The sequence below is a fragment of the Pteropus alecto genome, unplaced genomic scaffold (genome assembly GCF_000325575.1).
Source record: "Pteropus alecto unplaced genomic scaffold, ASM32557v1 scaffold122, whole genome shotgun sequence".
In the NCBI taxonomy this organism is placed as follows: domain Eukaryota; kingdom Metazoa; phylum Chordata; class Mammalia; order Chiroptera; family Pteropodidae; genus Pteropus; species Pteropus alecto.
In genome coordinates, this window is record NW_006431917.1 from 635,509 (window position 1) to 661,782 (window position 26,274).

The 26,274-nt window shown below is 36.1% G+C and overlaps 1 pseudogene; it reads right to left on the reverse strand.

Moving 5' to 3' along the window:
• The window catches only part of LOC102882029, a 60,347-nt pseudogene extending 38,145 nt beyond the window's left edge, over positions 1 to 22,202 (reverse strand).
• Positions 22,203 to 26,274: the final 4,072 nt, after the last annotated feature.

The window sequence follows — 26,274 nt, forward strand, 5'->3', positions numbered from 1 at the left end:
TCTCTTTCTTTCTTTTCTTTCTTTCTTTCTTTTCTTTCTTTCTTTTCTTTCTTTTTTTTTCTTTCTTCTTTTTGCTTGTATCTGTCCAATTTTCCCAACACCATTAATTGAAGAGACTGTCTTTACCCCATTGTATATTCTTACCTCCTTTGTCACATGTTAAGTGACCGTGTAGGCGTGGATTTATTTCTAGGCTCTCTATTCAGTTCCATTGATCAAAGTATGTGTTTTTATGCCAGCAACACGTTGTTTCAATTACTGTAGCCTTGTAGTATAAGTTGATATCAGGAAGAGTGATACCTCTAACTTTGTTCTTTTTTCTCAAGATTACTGTGGCTATTCGGGGTCTTTTATGGCTCCATACAAATTTTAAAATTATTTGTTCTAGCTCTCCGAAAAATGCCATTGATATTTTGATAGGGATTGCTTTGGGTAGTATGGCCATTTGAATGATGTTGATTATTCCTGCCCAAGAGCATGGTATATGCTTCCATTTATTTGTATCTTCTTCAATTTCTTTTTTCAATGACATAATTTTCTGAGAACATGCCTTTTACCTCCTTGGTTAATTTGATTCCCAGGTATTTATTGTTTTTGATGCAATTGCAGATGGGATTGTTTTCTTAATTTTTCCTTCTGAAAGTTCATCATTGGTGTTTAAAAATGCCACTGACTTCTGAATATTTATTTTGTAACCTGCTACTTTACTGAATTCATTGATCAGTTCTAACAGTTTTTTGGTAGAATCTTTAGGGTTCTCTCTATATAATATCATGTCATCTACAAATAACAAGAGTTTTACTTCTTTCTGTCCAATTCGGATGTCTTTATTTCTCTTTCTTGTCTTATTGCTCTGGCTAAGACTTCCAAAACAATTTTGAAGAGGAGTGGTGAAAGTAGGCATCCTTGTCTTGTTCCTGATCTTAAGGAAAATGCTTTTAGCCTTTCTCCATAGACTGATAGCTGTAGGTGTGTCATATATGGCCTTTATTATGTTGAGGTATGTTCTCTCTATTCCCACTTTATTGAGTTTTTATCATAAATGAATACTAGATTTTGTCAAATGCTTTTTCTGCATCTATTGATATTATCATGTTTTCTATCTTTCAATTTGTTAATGTGGTGTATCACATTAATTGATTTGCAGATATTGTACCAACTTTGCTTCCTAGGGATAAATCAAACTTAATCATGGTGTATGGTATTTTTGCTGCTTTGGGATGAAATGCTCTGAAAATATCTATTAAATCCATCTGCTACAGTGTGTCTTTTAGGCCTATTGTTTTCTTGATGATTTTTTGTCTGCAATCTGTCCATTGGTGTCAATGGGGTGTTAAAGTATCCTACTATGAGAGTATTACTGTTGATCTCTCCTTTTAATTCAGTCAATAATTATTTTATGTATGTAAGTACCCCGATATTTAGTGCATATACATTTACTAGGGTTATGTTCTCTTGATATATTGATCTCTTTATCATTATATAATGCTTTTGTCATTATGTAATACCTTTGTCTCTTAGTATAGCCTTTGTTTTAAAGTTTATTTTGTTTGATATAAGTATTGCTACCTTGGGTTTATTTTTTTTTTCATTTCCATTTGTGTGAAATATCTTTTTCCATCTCTTTACTTTCAGTCTATCAATGTCATTTGATCTGAAGTGGGTCTCTCATTAACAGCATATGCATGGGTCTTGTTTCCTTATCCATTTGCCTACCCCATTTCTTTTGATTGGAGCATTTAATCTGTTTACACTTAAAGCGATTACTGATAGGTACATAGTTACTGCCATTTTATTATTTATGTTTGTTATTTCTATTTTCTTTTTTACCCTTTCTCTTTTTACAGAAGTCCCTTTAACATTTCTTGTGATACTGGCTTGTTGGTGATGAATTCCTTAAGCTTTTTCCTGTCTATATATGTAGTTACTGCCATTTTATTATTTATATTTGTTTTTTTCTTTTTTTCCCCATTATTTTAATCTCTGTCTCTGGTAGGTTGCTTGTCTCTATTTAATTTAGCTAACTTTCTGGAGTTTTCTCCTGTTGTTTCTTTGTTTCTTTGTTTTCTCATTTATTAACCTTCCTGTGTTCATCTCTATGTGTTAGGAATATTTATTCTGTCTCTCAGCCTTGGCCAGAGGGTCTTATGTGGAAGGGGTTCTGTGTGGCCCAGTGGCACACTTTCTCTGCACCACTGAGCACAATCACCCTGTGCCGGGGGCTCTGGATATGATCTTTGTGTGGGTTGTGTGTGATCTGCTGTAGCTAAGCCTTTATTACTGTTAGTACATCAGTGGATGGGATTAATGCTCAGGCTGACTAACTATGGGAGGTGGCTGTGCCCGCAGGATATGAATTGATATGTGCAGGCTGACCCCACTGAGTGAAATTTGCCCTAACAGGCTTGTGTACTTGTTTAGATCACCGCTTGTGTGCACCGCTTATGGGACTAGTCAGGAGTTGCTCTGTTGTCATCTAGTGCCAGCCTCTGGGTACATTGGTTTTGTGGCCCCTTGAGAGATGCTCCCCAGTAGGCTAAGATCAGCCGCTGCCTTTGATTGCTCAGGGCTACCTGGTGGGAGCTACAAAGTGATCTGCAGATGGTTGTTGCCTATGATGGATCTATAGGTAAGTGGAAGAGACAACACTGTATGCCGCAGTTTAGTTACACCCAGTATCTGGCCTAGGGCAGTTTAGCAGAAGGACCAGTGCTCCTCAAGGCCTGACACTGTCTGTTAATTGCCCATAAGTATCCATAACTAGAAGAACCTCTGGGTGGTATCCATGTTGTGTGGTGTAGGGACCCCAGGAGTCACCTGGCTCTATTAAGCAGATTTCCCCCTGCCACTGCAGTGTCAGTTTACATGCCAGTGCTATCTCTGGGGCTCCTTGTACAAGTTTCAGATTGTAGCAAGGCCAGCTGCTGCCCACCTGGGGCCTGCAAATACCCTACCTCATAGAAAGCTTCTCCCAGATGCACCAGCTTTGTGTGGGCCACATGAACTGAGTGCTGTTGTTTGCTTTTGCAATCTTGACCCAAGGGAAAGCACAAGGTGGGACTGGTTTGCCTGGGAGCAGGCTTGTCATAGGTAGTTTGTGGGTTAGGTGGGGAGTCATCTCAGTGAGGCATGGAGCCGTCAGGCCTATACAGCACCGGATTTGCTGCCAGCTCTGGGACTGTGGGCTCCCACAAAAGTCACATATCATTGCAAGACCTATTGCCATCTATGATGGGCCGCAAACCCCTGAGATCTTCCCAAGTGATATATTGTATCTCGTGCTGGCAGCAGTGATCTTCCCATCACTGTATTCTCTGAAATTTTCTAACTTCTCTAGGCGAGTTCTGTTGACTGCACAGAATGTACAACTCTGGCTAGGGGCAGGGCAGGGGCAGCTGCCTGTCAATGTGCTGCGGGCACTTTGTCAATTGGATTGGGCAGGATCTCAAGGAATCAAGGGCAATCAGGCCAATATAGCTTCATTTTTCTGCAACTTCTGTGTCTGTGCATTCCTGAAGAAGTCACAGGTCACAGTGAGACCAGCTGCTGTCTGTGGTGGTCCTACAGACTCCTGTTATCCCCTGAAGCAATACTGCAGCTACTGCAGGAAGCAATGATCTGCGTGCAACTGATTTCCCCCAAAATGTGCTCTCTGCACTAGCCTAGGTCTGTGAACTGCACAAAATGCATAATCCTGGAGAAGGGTAGGGTGGGGTCATCTACCTGTCAACTGGTGGCAGGCACTTTGTGGCGTGAGTGAAGCTGGATCTCAGGGAGACAAGGGCTGTCAGGTCAATAAAACCTCAGTTTTGCTGCAACTTCTGTGCCTGCATGTTTCCGCTGTAGTCGCAGATCATAGCTGCCATTTGGGGTGGTCCCACAGACCCTTGCAATTTCCCCATGTGACATTGCTACTCTTGCAGGCAGCAAAAGTCTGCCTGTAACTGATTTCCCCACAATGTGCTGCACTGTGCTAGCCAAAGATTGTTGTCTGTGGGCTATGTGAGACCCAGGGGAGAAGCAGGGCAGTGATGGTTGTCTGTCAATGGGCCGCCTGGGGCAATTTGTGGGTTGGGTGGAACGCGGTCTCAGGGAGACAGTGGCAGGCAAGTCAATATAGCTTCAGTCTTGCTATAATTTCAGTAATCATTCATGTGTTCCCACAAAAGTCACAGATCATAGCAATACAAGCTGCTGTCTGGGACTGGCCCACAGATCCCTGAGATCCACCCAAGTTCATGTTAGCAGCAGCAATCTGCCTGAAACTGTCCCCGAAATGTGAGCTGACAGCACTGGCTGCGTGCTGCGAATGTTTGGCCCTGAAATGCAGCAAGGCATGGCAGATGCCCAGCAACAAGCCACCTGGGTGGCAATCTGCAGGTTGAATGGGGAGGGCCAATCTCCCCAGCCCAGTGCAGTTTTCAAATTGGCCTTGTGAGAGGAAGGATCTATACAGGAAAGTCCTGTATTGGGGTCCCTGACTAATGTACAATGGTGGCTGCCTGTCCAGCCCTCATTTGGGTACCAGGAAATTCCCTGGTGTTCCCCCTTATGAATCTTGTATGAGCTTCTGACCCACTGCCAGTGCCCCAGGTGATTGTCTGCAGGTGAGAGAGCCTGTGCTGGGCCCTTCAAGGGAGTATCTAGGACGTCGGTTTCCTTCCATCTCACCCAGACAGCCAGAATCCTCTCTGGTTTTTATAGTCAGAGTTTTTGGGAACTCTTCTTCCCTGGGCTGGGACCCTGGGCTGGGGAGCCCTTGAATGAGGCCAGGAATCTCCCTCCTTCAGGGGAGCTTCTGCATCCTCATTCTCCCTCCCGGTGTTCCCCCACCACCTGCGGGTGCGGGTCCAGCCCGATTGGATTTGCGACTTTGCCCCTCCTAGCAGCTTCATTGTGGCTCCTTCTTTATATTATCAGACATAGGTGTTATGATCAGCTGGACTTCAGGCGATTCTCCATGTTGACTATTTTATAATTTGGTTGTAATTTCAATGCGGACCTGAGAGGAGGCAAACCTTGCTTTTACCTACTCCACCATCTTTCTCACACCTTGTCTCTCCTGAATTCTTATCACACCCAGCATCTTTCAGATTGTCACCTTACTTCCTATGAAATCCTTTTGTTACTGCTTCTCATACAACTCTTTCATGTTGTAATAACCTTAATTCAGCTACACTTCTCCCTTCTGAGACTGATGAAGCACCTCATGACTGCTTGACACAGATTGACACCTCCTGATTCCTCATGACGATATGCAGGAAACTCCTCTGGGTAAAGCTGATTTCTCATGGTTTACAGATGGTTCATACTTAAAAAATGAAAATGGTAGGTAATGCACTGGCTATGCTATTATAACCCCTTTTGACATTGTGGCAGCCTGACCCTGCCCGGCCATTTCCTGCTCAAACGAGTTTGCTCCTGACTGCCCTCCATCCATCTCAAGGACTCTCCAGCTAACGTCAGTTTCCTCATAGCTTGCCAACCATTTAATGTTCTTCTTTATATCTGTAGCTGTGAAGGAATGACAAGACTATATAAAACTGCCTATTATGTTGCAGTTGGGGCTCAGCCTTTGGATAAGAATCTACTGAGCTGGTGCTGGCATCAATAAACGCTGCTTCCTGGTTGTAGCCTCGGGGTCCTGTCTCTCTATTGGGGAATCCCACAACAACATGACTAATGCAGCCTCTTTGCTTTCGGCTACTTCAGCACAGCAGGCTGAATTATATGCCATCACGAGCTTGAATTTTAACAAAAAGTAAAACTGTCAACATTTATACTGACAGATAAGCCTCTGGAGTAGTTCATGACTTTGGAATGTTATTGGAAGCAATGTGGTTTCCTTACCTCCAATGAAGATAAAATTTAAAATGGTCTGTATGTTCAGAAATTACTGGATGCTATACTTTTATGTGATTGTTAAGCTATTATTAAGATTCCAGGACATTCTAAACTTGACTCCCTGGAAGTTAAAGGAAATCACCTTGCTGACATTGCTGCTATGAATGCTACCCTTAAAAGCACCAGTCAAACCTCTGTCATGGTCCAAAAAGATATTTCTCAGTTGATAACTTAGAAAACTGGCCAGAGAAGCCAAAAAAATTGGCTTTGCCAGGGCGGGGGGTGGTGTGGGGCGACAAGATTGGAAATTTAACAATTGCTGCTGGTTCGATAAGGAGAGAAAGCTCTGGTTTGGACCAAATAATAAATAATCCAGTATTACAAGAAACTCTAAAATGTCCACTCCTGACTACTATACATGCATTAAACCATTGGTCCACTGACAAAATGATAGCACCCATAAATCAATATTGGTGGGGAGATATGAACAAGGCTGCAAAAAGTGCCCACCTTAAGTGTCCCACCTGTCCAAAGTACAACCCAGGGAAGCCTGTTCACACTGCCCGTGTTAGACATTTTAAACTGTCTAATGCACCATTTGAGGTTTGGCAAATAGATTTTTCACAGCTTCCCCATCTCATGGACACAAATATGTTTTAGTGATGATATGTGTGTTTTCTCGCTGACCTGAAACTTTCCCTTGCAGACAAGCTAATGTCTCTGTAGTGGCCAACATCCCGTTAGAGGAGGTTATTTCTATTTGGGGAACTCCCCTTGAACTCCCCAGTGACAGAGGGACCCATTTCACTGGTCAGGTGCTATAACAAGTCTGCTATTTGACCACTTCTACAAACATTTTCACTGTACTTACCATCCTCAATCTTCAGGGTTAGTTGAACGTACTAATGGCATTATTAAGATTCAGTTGGTAAAATCTGTAGAAACTCTTCAAACATCTTGGCCAATCACATCACCATTAGTCCTTTTAAATCTCAGGTCTACTCCTTTTGGGACTCCTAAATGTTTTTACCTTTTGAGGTAATTACAGACGCCCCATGCATTTGGCTCTTGCTTCTTTTGATCCACAGTTGGTAAAAGAAGATGTATTTCAATATTGTAAAGGTTTCATTGTTTCTATTGAAAATAATCATACTTTGGTAGAACAATGTTTTCACAGTGCCCTCCAGGGAAATGAAAAACTGAAAACCCATACTCTACAACCTAGAGATTTTGTTTACTGGAAAAGACACCTCAAGAAAATTTTTCTCCAGCCCTGCTGGAAGAGCCCTTACCAGGTACTGTTGACTAACCCCTGTGCTGTAAACTCCAGGGAGACTCCTGGATATACGTGTCACACTTAAAGAAGTTACCAAATCCTGACTGGAACTGCACAAAATCTGATGATTTGAAACTAAAGCTGTCAAAAATTAAAGCAGGTGACCTCTGAACAAAACTAATTGCCAAAACGTCTGAATCAGGCCTGTACCACTCTTTTCGTACTATCAGGTCTTTTATTTTTCTCTTTTCTTTGGAAGAGACATGGCCTTTTATATACCTCCTAAGCTATTGTGAAAGGGGGGAACTTTTATGGTTACTGAATCTGTCATCAAGAACTGTGATCTATCTAAGATAATAATGGTCTTTGTTTCTTTATCTACAGGTTTGAGCTCCTGGGTTAAATTCATTGTATAGATGAGACTGTTGTATTGTGCTCATTCTGTTTTGAATTCTTCTTGTTATTAAGTTCTGCCCCTTTGCCTGTTGACCCTGGACACTGACCCTGGACACGAGCTGTTTCCAAGCCACACACTTTCCCTTTGATGTAAGAGACGACATCCAGAAGAGGTCCTTTCTGACACTGAGGGACAAAAAGGCTGCTGGAGTTGGAAGACATGACTGTTTATCAGCAGTGCTTTCAAAGAAAGTTTTTGATCAAAAGGGGGGAATGATAGGCTATTAATTATGTTTAAGCAAACATAATCAGTCAGGAGGATCTAATAGAAGTTCTTGCACTCTAGATAATTGCGAGAACTCTTCCAGTAGAAGCCTACAGAAAGAACTCTATATTTATACTAAAGTTCTATGATTCTAACTTCCCCTTTCCTTAATTTCTTTTCCCCTTATATAAATACATCTTTATCTTGTCATGCAAACCAGAGTATGCACATGGCTTTCCATGTCTACGTACTAGGTTGCAACCTTTTTTTTTTCTGAATAAATCCTTTTGGTGACAAAACATTTAGTTAATATTTTTTTCAGCCAACAGGAAAATGTGAATAATTTGGGAGCAGAGGAAACATTTTATAAAGGTATACTGATTCTATAAAAGTAAAAGTAAATTCCAAGACAAAGAATGTATTAAAAGTACAAAAGATAGATTGAGAAATTATTTTTGTAACCCATATGACAAAGGTAATACATACAAACACACATACAAATTAATAAAAGAAAAAAATAATAGAATAGAAATAGTGCAAAGAATATCAATAGGTTATTTACAGAAAATTCAGAAGGCCAGCAAGCAAATGAAAGCATGCTCCATGTACCTAATATTTAAGAGTTCAAGTTAAAACAATGATATAAATTTTTCAACAGAAAGACTGACGAAGAGAACAAAGTATTGTTAGATTGTGCGAAATGTGCAACTGAACACATCGTTGAGACTGAATATACTATATTAGGAAAGTTATCAGTGATAGCTATTACAATAAAAATCATTACTTTGAATCACAAACCTGATGTAAAAGAATTTATCTTACAGAAATAAAAACACACGTTAGGTCCAGGAGGGCCCTATCCCTGCCCACATAGTGTGGGAACCTGACTTCTCCCTTACCATTGTATGGGAACCAGACCTTGCATATGGGTTGGGAATATTACATGCTCACTTCCCACTTCACTGGACTCTCCTCCCTTCCCTGCCCAAAATATTCCTGCCAAAAGGCCTGCCTCAAGCTCCATATAAGTTTCATGTTCTCTTGCATTCAGAGCTGACATCATCTTTGGCTCAGCCAGTCTGTCACTCCGCTACAATAAATCTTGCTTAACCACTTAGGCCTTGTGCATTAACATAAGACATTTGACAATTGTTTGAAATAGCAAAGAATTGGAAACATGAATGTTCATGAATAAAGGAATCATTTGAACATATGACACTTCTATATATGTAGCATTCTGCAGTTACCAATACTAAAATGAGTACATTAGACCTGTAAGTACCTTGAAAGATGTCCATAATATATTTTACAGAAAAAGTTGTAGACTGATATTTATACAAGGATCTTAGGGTTAAAATTTTTTTTAAATTAGAGGAATAACATTGGTTAATAACATTTTACAAATTTCAGACATACAACTTTATAATACATCTCCATTATGTGTTCACTACTCAAAGTTTAGTCTCCTTCAATCACCATATAATTGACCCCTTTACCCTTTATCCTCTCCTATTCCCTCTTCCCCTCTTACCATCATTCTGTTGTCTGTATCTATGAGTTTAGTTGTTCATTCATTCCTTTTTGTTTTATATCTCACATATGAATGAAATCATACAGCTCTTATCCTTTTCCATCTGACTTCTTTCACTTAGCATGATATTCTCAAGATTCACTTATGTTGTCAAAAATAACATATTCCATCTTTTTTATAGCTGAGTAGTATTCCATTGTATGTATGTATCCAATCATCCATCAAAGGACACTTAGGTTGTCTCCATGTCTTAACTACTGAGAATAATGCTTCAGTGAACATAGAAGTACATATATCTTTATAGATAAGTATTTTCAAATTTTTCAGGTAGATACCCAGAATAAGGATTGCTGGGTCATATGGTAGCTCTATTCTTAATTTTTTGAGAAACATCCATACTGTTTTTCATAATGACTGTACCAACTTACATTTAGGGATTCTGTTTATATGTATAAATACCCACAAACAACCAGAAAAAAAGACCCATCTATAAACATCTATCTTAAGCATAAAAAAAAAAAAAGCCATGGAAATGCATTCAGAAGGCTTTTAATAGGTTAGTTTAAGAAGTCAGATATTCTTTCCTTTTTGTATATTTGCTATAATTTCTTCCTTTAGAGGGAAACACATTATGTAATTTCAGAAGTGCAAATTAATCAAATATGAAAAGAATGTGTACATAAAATATAAGTTTAATTTCCTACATTTTTTTTGAGAATAAATGAAAAACTGTTAGAAGTAGAGAACAAAGTAATGGAATAATGACTCATTTGACAATCTTTATTCTTCAGTGTGTTGTACATTTCAACTTAAAAGATGTCCAATTCTGAAAACTTGATATATGTACTAAATAAATATACCAGTGATAAAGCCATATATTTCATCACCATGCCTTTAAAATTCCAGAAACTTTTGTTTCTTCTTTTTTTAAAAAAAATATCTCATTAAGTGGATTTAAGATGAAGTTGAGATGAAGGATAAGAAAGGACTGTTAAGGGAGATAATTAGCTAGAGGGATTTTTCTTCTTTAGAACAAAAGTCCTATATGTAGAAAATAATATAATTGATTTATAGAGAAAGTACTCTGCTCTCTGTTACACTTTTATTGACCATAAGTTATACAGTTTAGAATTTTCATATTTGAGGTTATTTCTTTTAGCTAGAGCAGCATTTACAAAAATAGTTCACATGCAAAAGATAGCAATAGGAATTATAAGAAGGGATTCATGGTTAAATAAGTATGGCACACGATGAGTTAAATTTTTTAAATTGTTTTATCACAATATTTATTACAGCACTTAAGAAATAAAATGATCTTAGTGCTCCAAGAAGTGACGTAAAATATACCATGTTTAGAGACTTGTTTGACCACAGAATCTTTTTTCCCCAATATTATCTGAGTTCTAGTATTACTTGAAATATACTATGGAAAATTTTAACTTAATGTCTTACCTCTAAAATTCAATTATTAACACACAGCTATGATCCTGAGTAAAAGAATTGGAAACAATTCTAAGGTAGCACATAGTATATTACTTTAACATCATTGTAAAAATATTTTTTATATGTGGCAATCATCAATAAGTGGTGAAAAGATTATTTATGGTGTAATGAATTACAAACCTGAGCAAAACAGGTTGGATGGTACAGGTAACAGTAGAGGGCTGTTGTGCCTCCATAGCAACCTTGTTGGCTATGTATAAATTGTAATTCTCTAATTTATTTTAGTATGTAATGACCAGATTTAACACTCTTAATTTGAAAATGCACATTGTATTTAAATTGCGGGTATTGATAATTTAAAATTTGTTAAAAAATAAGACGGAAAACAGTAAAAATACTAAGGGAGTGTTTTGGCTGGATAATTTTAAACTTCATATCTTTTTAGAGCCAACGAATTTAGAATTCAAATAACAAAAAGATGAATTAATAAACTAGGAGAAGAAAAAAAACGGTGTAGGTGATAGAGGCTCTGTTCATCTCTCTTGAGACCAAATCAAAGTTGTGACAGAAACAAAGAACAAACAACAAGGAAAATTGTCTGGGATCTAGATAAACAAGCCATCTTCAGAAATCACCCTGCAACGGCAGAAGGGAGGATGGGGCGAGGACATAAGGCCGCCTGGTCCCAAGCAGCTGAGTGAAACGGAGGCTGCGTCAGTGGCAGACACTTCTTAAAGGGACCACGTCCGCAAGCAGATTTTCATGGTGGCGGACCTGCTCGCTCTGAGCACCAATGCCTGTTAGGCTGTGCGCAGGGGTCCCCAGGGACTTACGAGAGGACATTGAGTTGTCAGAGTGAGGGCCAAGGTGAGACTTACTCTGTACAGAAGTACCAGCAGTATCCATTGTTTCCCATTGAGCCCTCCCTGCTCCCAGGGTGTGGACACAGTGTTGCCAAAGCTGAGACATCATCAAACTGAATAACAGAGGTCTCTCTGCCCAGAGGGTTCCCTGAAACTCCACCTCCCCCAACTCGCAGCTCCACCCAAGCCACATCCAGGTGTGTCTTCCCTTAGATGCCCCTTTCTGAGCAGCATCTAGTCTCACACTGGTGGAAGCAGCTGGCCTCGGTTTCTGGTGTGGCCTTTTGAGGCAACTATATGCACAGCATCTGTGGACTGCTTGCTGAATCTTAACAGGTGATCCCGGAGAAGCAGAGGCTTGGGCTAAACTTGGCCTGCAGCTGAACCCCTCTCAAGACTGTGCCACTGGACACGTACTGCACAAATCCACGCTAATAAGACTGGGAAACTTAAGAGCTTTGCTTAGTACATAGAAACAGACATAGAAAGGCAGCTAAAATGGGAAGACAAAGAAGCAGAAACCATATGAGAGAAAAGAACAGAGATCCAAAAATAATGGAGTCAAGCAATCTAACAGATGTAGAATTCAAAATACTGGTTATAAAGATGCTCAATGAACTTATGGGAAGTAAAGGTGAATTCAGTGATAACGTCAACAAAGTGATTAAAAAAATACCCATAAAAATGGAAATGGAAATTATGAAAGGGAACCGGTCAGAAATGAAGAACACATTATTTGAGATGAGAATTATATTAAATAGAATAAACAGAGTGAATAAAAAGGGGATTAAATGACCTGTATGGAGGATGGGAAAGCCAAGGACGCTCAATCAGAACGGCAAGAAGAAAGAAGCCAAGACTATAATAATAATTCAAGGAGCCTATGGGACACTATTAAAGGGAAAAATATCCATGTCATAGGGGTACTTAATGTTGACAGAGCTATTTGAAGAAATAATGATGGAAAATTTCCCTAACTTAATGAAGGAAATAGACATAAAACCCCAGGAAGCTCAGAGAGTCCCCAAAACCAGAACCCAAAGAGGCCCACACAAAGACACATCATAATTAAAATGCCAAAGGTTAAATACAAAGAGAGAATCTTAAAAGCAGCAAGAGAAAAGCAATCAGTTACCGACAAGGGAGCACCCATAAGACTGGCAGCTGATTTCTCAAAAGAAACCATGCAGGACAGAAGGGCTTGACACAAAATATTCCATGTGATGAAAACCCAGGATCTACAACCAAGAATACTTTATCCAGCAAAGCTATCATTTAGAGTTGAAGGACAGATAAAGAGCTTCCCAGACAAAAATAAGCTAAAAGAATTTATCATCACCAAGCTAGAATTACAGAAAATGTTGGAGGGATTTCTTTAAGAAGAAAAAACATGTATCAAAAACAGGAAGAAAGAATGGTAATAACTACATTCCTATCAATAAATACCTCAAATGGAAAAGAATTGTGTTCCAACCAAAAGATAGAGTGACTGATGGATAAGTAAACAAGACTCCTACACAGACTAAAAGGAAGGGGATGGAAAAAGATATTGCCTTGATGGACCTAGAGGGTATTGCACTAAATGAAATGAGTCGGATAGAGAAAGACAAATACCACATTATCTCATGTACATGTGGAATCTAAAGAATAAAATCAACAACAACAACAACAACAAAAGAACAAATAAAATCATAGATACAGAGAATATTTAGAGGGATTCTAGATGGGAGGGGATTGGGGGGACAAAAAAAGAGAAAGGAATTAAGAGGTACAAATGGATGGTTACAGAATAGACACGGAGATGTAGAGTGCAGCATGGGGAAGATGGTTAATAATGTTGTAATAAATATGCAAGGGGGAAGAGGGGTACTAGGTTTAGTACTAGGGGTACTCAATTTGTGAGTTATGTGTATCTCTGATCATTATGCTATACAGTTGAAACTGGTATATTATTGTATGCCAACTATAATTGAAAAAAAACCTCTGAATTGTACAATGTAAATACAAGCAACTAATTGTTTATTACATTTCAATAAAGACAAAAAGAACTTAGATCAAAGTTGAAATTTTTGTAGGATTGTTAGTTTACTAGCATTGACAGTTTGAATAACTAAAAATCAGATATAATCCTTAATGCTACTTTAATTTTATTTTGGCTATTAATCTTAATAAAAAGTTTTATTTGGGAATTCTCATATTGTAAGAATTAATTAAAAGCAAAATGTCAAATAAAACACATGTAAATTTTATGAACAATCCCCCTAAAATTATATTTAAAAATTTATTATAAAAGAAAAAATAAAATTTTAGATTTATTTTTATATGCTAGAAGTTGATCCTATGCTAGTGCATTTGTCTTAAGGCAAATATTAATTTTGAAACAGCTCTTAATCATTCTGCCAAAATGTTTTCAATGAACTTCTCCAAGTAATGGTACTGTATGAAATTTTTATTTAAAATTTATACATATCGAATAGTAATGTAAGATATATTTCCTCATTTGAGTCACCCTCAAAGAACCTTAAAAAATATCACATTCCAAAATCATATATTGAAACAATTAAATGACTTGAGGCTTCACTCAAGTCTTTTTTCCACTACAATCATCTCTTAGGAAAATAGTTTCTCAACTTTGGAATTGTGATTAATCTAGAAAAGATTAAATCTTGAACATGTTTAACAAGTGGTATTCCTTTATATTCTTCTAATTGTCTCGTAGATTTTTCTATCTTATTTAGAATATTGATATCTAACATGATAACGGAATCTAGTTTTGTTTGATTTTGACTCTAGGGCTACACTATTAGCCTCACAGAATGGGCTCCAAAAATTTACTGGGGATAGGGGTTGGACAGTTTCAAGTGTAAAACTAGTTGCTCTAAATTTCTCCAAAACCAAATCACAAGTTAGATGAAAAAGATATCCCAAATAGCCAAATAACTGACTAACCATTGAAGTATTTATAATTTATCATTGTAAAGCTCCCTAAAAAGAAACTCTCGGGCCCAGATGGCTTCACTAGCAAATTCTCACAAATAACTGAAAAGTGAACAGAAATTTTATATAACTTCTTCCAGAAAAAAAGAAAAGGAATACTTCCCAACTCATTTTATGAGGTATTACACTGATATAAAAATGAGACAAAGATTAGACAAAAAAAAAAACAACAGAGCAATATCTCTCATATTCTTACACAGCAAAACCCTCAACAAAATGTTAGTAAATCAGTTCCAACAAGGAATTATAGAACATAAATGAGTAGTATTTATTACAGGTATAAAAGACAGGTTTGACATTCACTAACCAATCGATGTAATCCACCATATCAACAGACTGAAAAAGAAAAATCATATGGTCATATCAATTGCTGCGGACACAGCATTTAACAAAATCCAATATCTATTCATTATTTTTAAAACCCTCAGCAAGTTAGGAACAGAAGGGAAATTCTTCAATTTATGAAAGAGCATCTACGTAAAACCTAACTATTAAGTGACATCACACTTAATAGTTAAAGACTGAGTATTTTCCCCTAAGATCAGGAACAAGGCAAGGATATCTGCTCTAAATGTTATAGCCAGCATAAGAAATAAAAGACCCACAGACTAGAAAGGAAGAAATAAAACTGTCCCTGTTTATAGATGACATGATCGTTTATGTAGAAAATTCTAACAAATTTACTTAAAAAAAAAAAATCCTTTTAGAACTAATTAGTGAGTTCTGCTGCAAGGTCATAGATTACCAGATTCACACACACACACACACACACATATTGTATGTATGTATGTATAGTTCATATATATATCACATACAGATATATATAGTATGTATATATGTATAGTATGTATGTATGTATGTATGTATGTATGTATTGTTCAATATATATTAGTGATGAATAAGTAAATATTGAAATTAAAAACACCACGCCATTTACAACCTTTCCAAAGAAAATGAAATACTTACATAAACACATCAAAACCATGTATAAAGTCTGCATGCCAACAATTACAAATCTTAATTAAATAAATCAAAGAAAACCATATTAGTTTACTAGGGCTGCCATAACAGCTTACTACAAGCTTAGGGTTTTAAAATAACAAAAATCTATTTTCTCACAGTTCTGGGGGATAGAAATCCCAAATCAAGATACTGGCAGGGCCATGCTCTCTGGAGCCTTTAGGAGAAGATCCTTTCTTGCCCCTTCTAGTTTCTGGTCATTACCAGTAATACTTGATGTTCCTTTGCTTGTAGATGCATCATTCCAATCTGTCTCTGATTGCACATGGCCTTCTCTGTGTGTCCATATTTCCCTCTTCTCACAAGGACACCAGTCATTAAAGTACTGTCTACTCTAACCCACTATGACCTCATCTTAACTTGATGACATCTGCAAAAAAAAAACCCAATTTCCAAATAAGGTCACATTCACAGGTACTGAGAGTTGGGACTTGAATACCGTGGGGAACACAAATCACAACAAAGACCTAATACTGGACTGATATATTCTGTTTATGGATTGTAAGACTCAGATAATAAAGATATCAATTATCCCCCAAATTGAACTCTTATTAAAACTCCAGCAATCCTTTTTTTTGTTGATATAGATAAGCCTATGCTAGAATTTATATGAAATGGCAAAAGACCTAGGATATCAACAATTTTGAAAAAGAATAAAGTGAGAGGAATCACTCTATCCAATATTAAGACATCCTATAGAGTGACAGGAATCAAGCCAGGGTATTTGTTATTGGCAGAAGGATAGGCACATAGGTCAATGGAAGAGAATAGAAACCCAGAAATAGACATATACAAATATATTCAATGAATTTTTGACAAAGGTGCAAAAGCAATTGGAAAGATAGTTTTTCAGCAAATGTTGCTGGAGCAATTGGACATCCATAAGCCCAAACAAACAGGAAAGAAAATCAAGCCGAAACATACAATGTAGGCAAAAATATAACTCAAAATGGATCTTATACTTTAAACGATAAAATCATAAAAATTTTAGTCAAAAACATAGGGAAAAGTCTGGGCTATGGGGTTAGGCAATGATTCCTTAGATTTGGCACCAAAATCAAAATCCATAAAAAGAAAAATTGATAAGCTAGACCTATCATAATTGAAAATGTTTGCTCTTCGAAAGATTCTGTTAAAAAAATGAAAAGATAAGCTATGTCTTAGGAAAAAATATTTGCAAATCATATATCCAACAAAGGACTAGTATCATCTAAAACATAGAAAGTACTCTCTCAAAACCCAATAGTAAAAAAAAAAAAAAAACCACACAATTCAAAAATGAATAAAAGACACAAATAGGCATCTCACCAAAATGGATATACAGATGGCAAATAAGCTCATGAAAAGGTGTCCAACATAATTAGCAACTAGGGAAATTCAAATTAAAACAAAAAAGAGATATCACTACACACCTATCAGAATGGCTAAAATAAAAAGTGATGACAACACCGAATACTAGCAGAGATGCAGAGAAACTGGGTCTCATGTTAATTATATTAGAATGTCTTGTTCAAAAATGATTTATCTGATGCTTAGTGAGACTGACAAAAGATTGACTTTACTGTACTTTGTAGTCTCCCTCTCATTTGAATTTTGTAATAATATACAATTAAAATACAGGATAAAATGTTTACAATAATATCTTACATCTATTATGCATAAACTATGTATGTAAAATATATATGTATGTATTTACTTCTTTAAACTGCAGAACACCATGATAAGATAGATCATGTTGTTATATAAATGAGGAAACTAAAGCAAACAGGGGTTAAGTAACTTTCCCGAATGAACGCACATGTAGTAAATGGTGGAGGTCAGATGATGCTGAAGAACAGAATGATGTTGAACAACAGAACCTTACATTTTAGTGTCGTGTTCTCATATGAATTCACTAATGTCTAACAAAGACTGAAATATGATAGGAAGTACTTCTGCATTTATATTCATCTAGCATTCTTCACTGTAAATTCTCTGAAAGTGAGTTAGTTATAAGTGAAAGTAAAAAAAAATTTGCAGATTCGTAATTTGAATTTTTTGATATTCCAAAGCATGTGCAGACAGGTAAAGGAGTTACTAAATTATTTTTGTACAGTTTTCCTCTGTTATAAAATTTATGTTGAATAAGGTGTGAATGACATCTAAATTCCTTACCGCTTTCATTACATTTGTAAAGCTTCTAACCAGAATGAATTCTCTTACACTGAGTCAGTTGTGAGCCACAAATAAAGGCTTTCCCACACTCTTTACATTCATAAGATTTTTCACAAGCATGAATCCTCTGATGCTGAGTAAGAGGTGATCCATGAACAAAGGCTTTCCCACATTCCTTACATTCAGAGTTTTTCACCAGTGTGAATCCTCTGATGCTGAGTAAGATGTGAACTACAAATGAAGGCCTTCCCACAATCTTAACATTTATAGGGTTTTTTCACCAGTATGAAGTGAAAAAAGTCTATGATGTAGAGTAAGCTGTGAGCCAGAAATAAAGGCTTTCCCACATATATTACATTGATAGGGTTTCTCATCAGTATGAATTCTCTGATGTTTGGTAAATTGAAAGCCATGACAAGAAAGACTTCTCACATTCATCACATTCACACATATGAAATCTTTGATGCTGGGTAAGATGAAAGCCACAACTAAAGGCTTTCCCACACTCTACATTCATAAGCTTTCTCCCCAGTATGAATGAATTCTTTGATGATAAGTGAGTTGTGAGGCACAATTAAAGGCCTTTATACATTCCTTACATTCATAGGGTTTCTTAGAAACATGAACTCTCTGATGGTAAGTAACTTGTGGGCCTCAAATAAAGGCCTTTCCACATTCTTTACATTCAGAAAACTTTCCATTAGAAAGAATATTCTGATTTTCAGTCAGTTGAAAGCCAGAGATACAGTATTTTATGCATGCTTTACATTCATAGCATTTCTCAGTAGATGTACGGAATGTGGTCTGCCTAAAATCAAGAATGTACGGAATGTGGTCTGCCTAAAATCAAGAATGTCTCAATAAGCAATAACTAGTTGCCTGAAAAATTCCTCTTTATTTCTTAATTTGCTTTCAAACTGGTCTTTGCTTTGCCTAGCACCCTGCACTCATTTGCACTTTTGCACTCATACTTATGGCTTGTAAGAGTATCTCCCACTGAGATGATTCTATTTCATAAATTTCTCTTTTTGAGGATAGCTTCTTGGTCTTACACCTGGATCCCAAGTCTATAAGATAATAAGAAAATAAATGCAATTTTCATATTCCTTGAAAATAAAACTTCTAAGGTAGAAATCATAGTCTCAATTGGAATATTATACTTATAAGAAGTCAACAGAAACGATAGAGCAGAAAAGAAAGATCTAGAAACAGACGCAAATATAAGTACAAATTTAGTTAGCAATAAAGCTGGCAGCTCATATTAGTAGGGAAAAAAATGGACTATTTAATACACAAAAGTGATAAACATAATAAAGATAAATATAGAAAAAAAGATAAAACTGAATTAATTTGTCAGATTATATAGCCAGATAAATTCCAGATGGATCAGACGTTCATATTTACAAAAATAAAAACACACAAATAACTACAATAAAACTTGGGTGACTTCTTCTGTAACCTAGAGATGGGGAATACTTTCCCAATCATAACATTAAGATGACCACATTACAATTAAAGAAAAAAATTGTCATGTCAAAAACGCAATAAGGTTAAGTAAAATGACAAATTGGGAACAATATTTGCAAAGGTACAATATCCCTAACATATAAAGTTTCTAAAAATTGGAAAGAAGAGACTACCAGTACTATATAAAAATGAACTAGAAAATGGAGAGTTGATAGAAAAATAATGTAAATCGCTCTTAACAATATGAAAATATACTCAAAATTATTCATAAGATAAATGAAAGTTAAAACTACATAGAGGTGAAGCTATGGAGAAATTGAAAGCCTCTTATGTTTCTAATGGGAATGTAAAATGGTAGAGCTGCTTTGGAAAAGTTTTGCATTTTCTCAAAAAGTTAACATAGAGTTGCCACACTACCTAGTGATTTCACTCTTAGTTATATACCCAAAAGAAATGTCCAACATAGAGCTACCACAAAACCCATGAATCCCACTCATAGGTATATATCCAAAAGAATTGAAAACATGTCTGCATAAAAACTTGTATACACTGTTTGTAATAATCAAAAAGTGGAAACAACTCAAACATCCATTAACTAATAAATGGATAAATAAAATGTGGTATATTCATACAATGGAATATTTGGCAAAAAAAAGAAAAAAGAAAGGAAAAAGAAAATACTGACACATGCTACAACATGAATAAACTTTGAAAACATTATGCTTAGTGAAAGAAGCCAGTCACAAAATACAACATATTGTATGATTCCATTTACATAAATTGTTCAAAATGGGCAAATCCATAGAGACAGAAAGATTAGTAGTTGCCTAGGCCTGGGATTGTGAGGGGCTTAAAGGAACATGAAGAATGGCTACTGCAGGATATTAGGTTTCATGTTGGAGTAATAAAAATATTCTGAAGTTGACTGTGGTGGTGCCGATACAAGACTAAAAGTCATCAAACTGTCTACTATAAATGGGTGAATTGTATGGTATGTGAATTAATCTCTAAGTAATTATTAATAACTACATTGAAATTTTATGAAAGTTTGCAGCAGGAGCCAAGATGGTTCTTTTGTATGGAATAAATCACTGGAAACAGCTTGAGTGGGCCCACAAGTTGGAAGAGGCAGAGTCTCGGGAGAATGTCCTGGGTGGAGCGACCTGTGTTATCCAGGTGGGTGGCACATGTGTCTGCTGGAAGGAACAATGGCTTCTGCCTGCATCTCTGTCCAGAAGCAAGCTGTACCTCCAGCCCTCATCCTGAAGCCCAAGTGCTCAGTGCCTCCCTGTATGTCCCTGGCATCCCTCAAGCAGCTGCTCAAGAACTGAAGCTCAGAGTGAGTAAGTCCATCAGCAAGTAAAGCTGGGCATAGGTCCTTTAAGAGGAAGGTCTTCACTTCCCACAGCCCTCCATATCACTCAGCCACAACCTCTGCTGGTTTTCACAGCCAGAGATTGTGGGGACTTCTCTCTTCCTGGCACTAGAACCCTGGGCTGGGGAGCCCAGTGTGTGACTGGGCCCCCTCACTCCTCAGGTTGAGGAGGTGGCTCTACAGCCAAGATAGCCCTCCTGATTCTCGTTCACCACATGTGGTTGTGGGATCAGGCCATTTCACATCTTCAACCCTTCTTCTGTTTTGAGGTGACCTAGTTGCAGGGCTTCTGTTCAGCCAGACCTCTGGCAACTTGGAGTACTGGTTGCTCTGTAGTTTTGTTATAATTTTGATGTGGTCTCAAGAGGAGGCATACCCAGCATCTAGCTTCTACGACATCTGAATCTCTGCATCGCATGTAATTCTTTAATGTGTACTTGAACTTAATTTACTAATATTTTGTTGCAAATTTGAGAATTTTTGAATCTATATTCATCAGGAATATTGATCTATAGTTTTCCTGTAGTGTTCTTACTTTGAAATCAGGATAATGCTGGCCTCATAGAATGAATTTGGAAGTGTTCCTTTCTCTTTAATTTTTAGAAAGACTCTGAAAATGATGGACATTAATTCTTTAAATGTTTGGTAAATTCACCATTGAAGCCATCTGGTCCTCAGGTTTTCTGTATTGGAAGGTTTTTAATTACTGATTTAGTGTCTTTACTGATTGTTGGACTGTTCAGCTTTTTATTTCTTTCTGATTCAGTCTTGGTAGGTTGTATGTTTCTAGGAATTTATCCATTTCTTCTAGGTTATCTAATGTGTTGAAATATAATTGTTCATAGTAGTCTCTTATAATCCTGTGTATTTCTATAGTATCAGGTGTAATGTCTCCTCTTTCATTCCTAATTTAAAGTCTTCTCACTTTTTTTCTTTGTCAAGCTAAATGTTTGTCAATTTTATGTTTTGTGGATTCTTTCTATTGTTTTTCTCATCTGTATTTTATTTATTTCTAGTCTGATTTTTATTATTTCCTTCCTTCTGCTATTGGGATTAATTTGTTCTTGATTTTCTCTTTCCTTGAAATGTAGAGTTAAGGTTATTTGAGATCTTTTTAATTTCTTGACATGCATTTATTGCTATAAACTTTCTCAGAACTGGTTTTGCAGCATCTCATAGTCTTTAGTATGTTGTGTTTCCATTTTCATCTGTTTGGGGATTTTAAAATTTTTTCTTGATTTCTTTCTTGACCTATTGGTTGTTCAGAAGTGTATTATTTAGTTTCCGAATATGTGTAGATTTTCCTGATTTCCTCTTGTTGATTTCTAGTTTTATACCATTATGTTTAGAAAAAATAGTTGGTATGATTTCAGGCTTCTTGAATTTGCTGAAATTTGTTTTGCGTCCTATATATGATCTATCCTAAAGAATGTTTCATGTGCACTTCAGAAAAATATATATTCAGCTATTGTTAAATGGAATGTTCTATACATACCTGTTAAGTTCATTTGCTCTAAAGTATAGCTCAAATCCAGTGTTTCCTTGTTATTATGTACGGATGATCTATTCATTGCTGAATGTGGGGTATTGAATTTTTCTATTATTGCTGTAATGATGTATATATCATCTCCCTTCAGATTGTTAGTTTTTGCCTAATATATTTAGGTGCTCTGATGTTGGGTGCATATATATTTATGATTGTGATGTCTTCTTGATTTATTGACCCTTGTATTATTATACAATTACCTTGTGTGTTGTTAGTTTCCAATTTGAAGGCTGTTTTGTCTTATAGAAATATGGTTACTTTCACATTTTTTGGTTTCCACTTGCCCAGAATATAATCTTCCATCCATACGCTTTGATCCTATTTGTGTCTTCAAAGCTGAAATGAGTCTCTTGTAGCATACAGTTTGGTGAGTTTTTGTTTTGGGTTTTTTTTTTTAAACTCATCTAGTCATTCTGTGTTTTTCTTTGGTGAATTAAATCCATTTATATTTAGAGTGATTTTTTGGTATGTAAGCACTTACTAATGTCATTTTATTAATTACTGGTTTTTTTTTTGTATTTTTATTGTTTCTTTTTCTCTGTTCCTTCCTACTTTTGTAAATTGGTGCTATTCCATAGTGGTATGCTCTGTTTTTGTTGTTGTTGTTTGTTTGTTTGTTTTTGTTTTGTGTTTGTTTTTGTTTGTGATTCTGCTCTAGATTTATATTTTGTGGTTACCATGAAGCTTACATAAAACATTTCATAGATAAAACAGGACATTTTATGCCAACAGCAACTTAATCTTTGTTTTGCCTATAAAGGCTCCACCCTTTTACTCCCCTCATTTTATATTGCAATGTTAATATCTCCTTTTCATTCTGCATATTTGTTAACAAGTTATAGGAGCTATACTTATTTCTGTTGCAGTTTTCTTTACATTCATTTTGTTCCTCAGCTCAATAATCTTTTTTTTTTTTTACTATTTCTCTTTGTTATATTTTTATTTTGTTCATGTATTGCTTTTTCTTATTTCATTGAATTGTCCTAGTTTTCTTTAGATCACTGAGGTTCCTTAAAACAGCTGTTTTTAATTCTTTACCATGTAAAGAATTATCACAGATTTCCAAGCCTTTGAAATTAGTTACTGGAAGACTCTTTTAAACCTTCGGTGCTTTTATACTACTTTTATCTTTCATGTTCCTGACATTTTGCACTGCTGTCTTCACTTTTAAGATAGCGGTCGCATGCTCCAGTTTTTAGTAACTGTCTTTGGTAGAGAAATACCTTCCATCAGCCCTCTAGAATTAGGAATTCTGAGGCTTTCTCAGACCTTCTATGGATAAACCATCTATATAATGTTATTAACATTGGTTAATAACATTATATAGATTACAAGTGTACATTATAATTTGATACCTGCATATTGGATTGTATGTTCCCTACTCAAAGTCTAGTTTCCTTCTATTAGCATATATTTGACACACTTTACCCAATTTTCTCGTCCACTACTTCTTCCCCTCTGGTAATCAACATTCTGTTGTGTGTATCTAATGGTTTAGTTCTATTTGTTTTGTTAGTTTATTTGTTACTTTTCTGTTTTATATTACACATATGAGTGAAATCATATGGTTTTTGTCCTATTCCATCTTATTTCACTTAGTTGAATACCTTGAAGATCTGTCCATGTTGCTGCAAATGGCAATGTTTCATTATTTTTATGGCTGAGTAGTATTCCATTGTATGTGCATGTGTATGTGTGTATGTGTGTATGTATGTGTGTATATATATATATATATATCTTTTTTATCCATTGTGTGTGTATTCCATTGTGTGTATGTGTGTGTGTATATATACACATACACATGTATATACCATATCTTTTTTATCCATTCATCTGTTGATGAACATTTAAATTTTTACATGTTTACATTAATGTTTTTACATTATATAAATAATGCTATAGTGAACATAGGGTTACATATATCTTTACAAATTAGTGTTTTCACATTTTGGGGTAAATACCCAGAAGAAGATTTGCTGGGTCATATTGTAGTTTTATTCTTTTTTTTTTTTAGGAACTTTCATACTATTTTCCACAGTGGCTACACCAATGTACCATCCTACCAACAGTGTACATAGGTTCCTTTTTTCCCACATCCTCAATAACATTTGTTATTTCTTGTATTTTTTTAACAAAATCCAGTAAGGTTCAGGTGTACGATTCAACAGAAAGGCATACATATATACATTGCATTGTATATTCACTGCCCATAGTTAGTTTTTTTTCTGTCACTACATATTTGAACCTCTTTACCCCGTCTACCTCCTACCCCACTACCCTCTGGTAACTACAAGTCTATTGTCCATGTCCATGAGTCTCTGCTTCTTTGTCCTGTTTGTTTGTTGATTTTAGGTTTATATCCCACATATAAGTGTTTTTCATGTGGTTTTCAACTTTTTCTGTCTGGCTTATTTCGCTTAGCATGATTATCTCAAAGTCCATCCATGTTGTCACAAATGGTAGTATTTCAAAACTTCTTATGGCTGAGTAATATTCCATTGTATATATGTACCACAGCTTCCTTATCAAATCGTCTGTGGTAGGACACTTCGGTTGCTTTTATGTCCTGGCTACTGTGAATAATGCTGCTATGAACATCAGTGTGCAATTATCTTTTCAGATATGGGTTTTGAAGTTTTGGGGGTAAATATCAAGTAGAGGAATTGCTGGATCATATGGTAGATCAATTCTTAGTTTTTTAAGGAACTCCATACTGTTTTCCATAGTGGCTGTACCAATCTGCAGTCCCACCAGCAGTGTATGAGGGTTCCTTTTATTTTTTATTTTTTGCATCTTCTCCAACATTTGTTATTACAAGTCCTGTTGATTATAGCTATTTTAACAGGTGCGAGATAGTATCTCATTGTGGTTTTGATTTGCATTTCCCTAAAAGCTAGTGATGTTGAGCATTTTTTTGTATGTTTATTGGCCATTTGGATGTCTTCTTGGGAGAAGCATCTGCTCAGGTTCTCTGCTCAATTTTTGATTGGATCATTTGGTTTTTTGTTGGTATTGAGTTGTATGAGTTCTTCATAAATTTTGGATAATAGGCCCTTATCAAAAGCATTGCTTGCAAATATATTTTCCCATTCAGATGGTTATCTTGTTGACAATTTCTTTTGCTGTGCAGAAGCTTTTTGTTTTGATCTAGTATCATTCATTTATTTTTGCTTTTACTTCCCTTGCATTTGAAGTCACCTTCATAAAATGCTCTTTAAGTTCAAGGTCCTTGAGTTTTGTTTCTATGTTTTTTTCTATGCATATTATTGTTTCAGGTCTTATATTCAGGTCCTTAATCCATTTTCAGTTAATTTTGGTGTGTGGTGATAGACAACAGTGTAGTTTCATTCTTTTGCAGGTGGCTTTCCAGTTTTCCCAGAACCATTTATTGAAGAGGCTTTCCTTTCTCTATTGTATGTTTTTTACTTTATTGTCAAAAATTATTGCCTATATAAACATGGGTTTACTTCTGTACTCTTGATTCTGTTCCACTGGTCTTTGTGTCTGTTTTTCTGCCAATTTCATGCCAATTTGATTACTGTCGCTTTGTAGTATAATTTGAAGTTGGCCAGAGTGATGCCTCCAGCCTCGTTCTTTTTTCTCAGGTAGCTTTGGCAATTTAGGGTCTTTTGTACTTCCATACAAATCTGATGATTTTTTGTTCTATTTCTTTAAAAACTGCCAATGGGATTTTGATGAGGATTGCATTAAATTTTATAATGCTTTAGGTAATATGGTCATTTTAACTATGTTGATTCTTCCAATCCAAGAACATGAAATATCTTTCCATTTCCTGTACCTTCTTCGATTTCTTTTAATAGGGTCTTGTAGTTTTCATTATATAAGTCCTTCACATGTTTCATTAGATTTATTCCCGAGTATTGTATTCTTTTTGTTGCAATTGCAAAAGGAATTATCTTTCTCACTTCTTTTTCTGACACTTCATTTTTAGAGTATAGGAAAGCTATGGGTTTTTGAACATTGATTTCTATCCAGAAACTTTACTGTATTTGCTTATTGTTTCTAGTAGTGTTCTTGTGGAGTCTTTAGGGTTTTCTATATAGAGAATCATGTCATCTGCAAATAGTGACAGCTGG